Source organism: Octopus bimaculoides, chromosome 6 (genome assembly GCF_001194135.2).
Source record: "Octopus bimaculoides isolate UCB-OBI-ISO-001 chromosome 6, ASM119413v2, whole genome shotgun sequence".
In the NCBI taxonomy this organism is placed as follows: Eukaryota; Metazoa; Mollusca; class Cephalopoda; order Octopoda; family Octopodidae; genus Octopus; species Octopus bimaculoides.
In genome coordinates, this window is record NC_068986.1 from 82,619,574 (window position 1) to 82,623,644 (window position 4,071).

Below are 4,071 nucleotides of genomic sequence, written 5' to 3' on the forward strand. Positions count from 1 at the left end.
TATATATTATATATGTGTGTGTGCGTGTATGAATGTATATATATATATATATATCATAATATATAATCCCTGCTACACGCTGATATATGCAATTCGATAGCTTGCCAGTAAAAGTTCAAATTCTGTAATTACTGTTCAATATTCTGGGGTCAGTTAAATAGCTGCCAGTTAAATTCATAGATCAATTCAATTTGAGATTCATCCTTTCTTTACAAATTTTATATAGTTATTGTGCGTGGTGGTAAAATCATAACAAGTCGATTCTGTGATACAAGTTCAATCCTCTTTTATAATATTTAACTTCTCGTGCTTGCAATAGTCAAAATATAACCAGATGTGTATCCTTTCAGTACTGACCTCAAGACTTCACAGGACCGTTTCTTTAGCTCTAACTCTCCTCATAAGAACAGTGGAATATCAGAGTGCAAGAGTGCCATGTTGAACTTCTAGAACCGTTTACATTCAGGTTCAGACAATGAACTGGCACGGTCGGTATAGCATTGGACACAATACCTTGCATATTTATTCTGGCACCTGGCGTTCAAATCCTATCGAAATTAAGTCTGCTTTTCATCTTTCTCGGGACAATAAAATAAAGTCTAGGGCGGTAGAATGACGGAATCGTTAGAGCACCGGACGGAATACCTTGTGGTATTTGATCCGGTTCTTTGTATTCGCACCGTGACCTTCTTAGTAGACTTACACTATCACTCGATTTAACACCACTTCCTGGTGCCTTTCTTTTAATCCCAAGATTTTTTCTTTTTTTGAAAATGTATCTAAAATATGCTTTAATAGCTTATTTCTAGTGAGGCGGCAGGCTGGCAGAATTGTTTGCACGCCGGAAAACAAGTGCTTAGCTGCATTTTTTTATGTCCTGAGTTCAAATGCTGTCCAAGTCGATTTTGCCTTTCATCGTTTCGGGGTCGATAAAATAATGCCATTTGAGCACCGGTATTGATGATAATCAACTTACTCTTCCCCAAAATATTGCTAACCTTGTGCCAAAATTTGAAACTAATATTTAACTTCTAAAATAAAATCAGAACTAGTCTATAACACCTAACGTCCCTGTAACTTCCCCTTAACATTTTCCGCTTCTGTGTGACTTCACAAGGTTCCTACAGAGTACTGCCATTCCAAATTAAGAGCTACTGTCATGGTGTTCTAAACAATACTAGCATAACACTGATACTACTCATTTCTGGTTGTGTGATATAGGGTTGATCATGGAATAGGATCGAACACCGACTTGGAACAAGACTATCAAGCAAAAAAGACTTTAGGTCGAAAGTTACGAAGGGTGGAGAGCTTTTGTCAATTTGTGTGGGCATATAAGCGCAGGTATGGCATGGCTGTGTGGTTAGGAAGCTCGCTTTGCACTCACAAGGTTTCCAGTTCAGTCCCAATGTACAGGTGTCTTCTACAATAGCTCGAGGCTGACTAATGCCTTGTGAGTGAATTTGGTAGACGGAAACTATGTGGAATCTCATTGTGTGTGTGTGTGTGTGTGTGTGTGTGTGTAGCTATGTTTGTGTTTATCCCCACTGCTTGACAATCTATATTTGTTTACATACGTTCTCTTAGTGGTTCTGCCATATGAACCAATAGAATAAGTACAAGACTTAAAATAAAAGTACTGGGGGGTGGGGCGATTTGTTCGACTAAATTCTTCAAGACTGTGTCCCAGATTGGTTGCAGTCCAATGACTGGAGCAAGTAAAAAATACCACAATGAAAGATGCCCAACTAAACTGCAAAAAATAATGTGATTAAACAAGAAATGACAGTCGATGAAGTAATTTTGCAACAAGAAAACGCAAATGGAAAATGAGAATTTTCGTTAATCACACTTAATAGATATTTATTCCTTTATGATGATGGCAGCTGGCCCTTAGAATAATGCTTTTGGGGTTAAAGGGATGCGGAGATCAAATGAGCTGATGTAGTTTTGCATGATAATATTGAAATATGGGACCAAGAAACAGCATATTTAATATTGTCTACTGAATATAAGTTTTGGAGTTCTAAGAGTTTATATTAGGCGAAGCAGTACCACAAAAGACAATCGACTGTGTATTTTCGACCGCATTGTGGGACCCAGGAGAACGTCAGATTCAAAAAACAAAACCGCTCGAGTTCTAGTTGTCAGTTTGATATTTTCTTATTTTCAATTTACTTTTCATGCTTTTATATCGAATATTATTTGATCATTTACTAAGGTTTGTCATCTGCCTACAAGAATGTGGTGCCACTTTTGATCGCTTCAACTGCCAGATAATTGTATTTCTCTACCACACAATGATTTTTCTCTCGGCAGGATTTAGTGACCGAGAAAACAATGCAAAAAGCTATACCAGCCTCAGAAGTGTCCGTTTCAACGTAAACGGTATATGTTTAATGTAGCCTGAAGGTCTGTATTTAAATCATTGTTACAACTTCTCCTGGGGACGGAAACTTTCATTCAAAGAAGCAAGGAAGAGAATAATAAGGGAACAGACGAGATTAGGTTTTATTTTTTGATTTTTATATTGTTTTAGTGGGCAAAAACATTTCTTTCAGTGGGATTAAATAGACGGGTTCAAAAAAGCAATTGGTTTTGGCTAATTTGATAAGTTGGAATGCAGATAGATTCGGTTGAAAATGTACATCTATTGTGTCAGATTTACAAGCAAATTTTTTAAATACTTAAGTAAATTGTCATATTTCTTCTTGATTTTATCACATATGATAACATCATATCTGATAAGATAAGTCATCTTATGTGATAAGATGGCTCGATTTCATGAATATGATTAACTATAATTTGTTTAAAACACGCAAAACCGTTTGTAGGACCGAAACTAAAACTTTTAAACTGAAACAATTGCCACGACAAGGGTAAATATTTTATCATCGGAAATCAATGCAATAAAGCGGTGGACGCTATGTAAGTAATAAATATTCTAAGTCGACTCGGGCAGTAAGTATCTAAATAGGTTAAGTTATTAATAGTTTCAGTGATTTCAACTACTAACCTCCTTTTGATGTAATCGTGTACGGTATGGACTTGTGCTCGCCAGAGTGAGTCACTTGATTCAATATCTTCTTTGAGCTTCCTATTCATTTCCGATCGAATAATCTCAACAGGAGATGATTTCAACTTACAGTATTTCGTAATTACAAGTTTAGAATCGTGAATCGTGCGATAGATTAGAAAAGATGCTGAGCAGATCGACTATTTGTGAAGACAGAGAACGAACATTCCGACTGGTTGGAGGCCAAGTTCGTTAAAAGTCTCTGATGAAAGCCACTAGTTCCTTCCAAGGTAGATTAATAACTATAAAGACAAAGAGTCAATGCTTAAAGGTTCGTTTGCCTCAGGAGCTGTCAGTATCACATTACATCTTTTGGGATGTAATCCATGTTCCACACTTGTTAATAAATTGAAGAATAACACACGCGGTATTAATATTAAATCAGATTGTAATTCATTAAAAGTTCTTCTGACAGAACTTTGAAGAAGCATCTATAACAGCTGTAGAATCTCAGGCACATTCAATTATATCTATTGTTTATATAATAACACGAAATTGTCACATACAGACATATACAAGGTTAGATTTCAAGGGATATTTTTCAGTATGGTTAATTATGTAAGTATATTGAAATAATTACAATAAGGATTCGATTGTAGATTCTTGACTTGACTCACTGGGCAGTTATCTTCACCTGCTATTCACATCATATGTTCAGAAAACGGAGAAATTAAACCGAGGCGAATTACTGATCAACCAAGGTGTAACAGTAACAGAATAGACAATAAATAACATTTTACTAAAGTTAATACTTACCTTTAGTTGTAAGTTAAAAAGTTCACTTCATAACAACACAATTATGCACAGCTTCTTCAAAAGCCACAGTTTGATCAATACTTTACAAGTGGAATTTATTAGAGAGAAAACTTCCAGAGGACATTATGTGTGTATGTGTGTGTGTGTGTGTGCGTGTGTGTAAGTGTGTGTGTGTGTGTGTGTGTGTGTGTGAGTGTGTGTATGTGTGTGTGTGTGTGTGTGTGTGTGTGTGTGTGTGT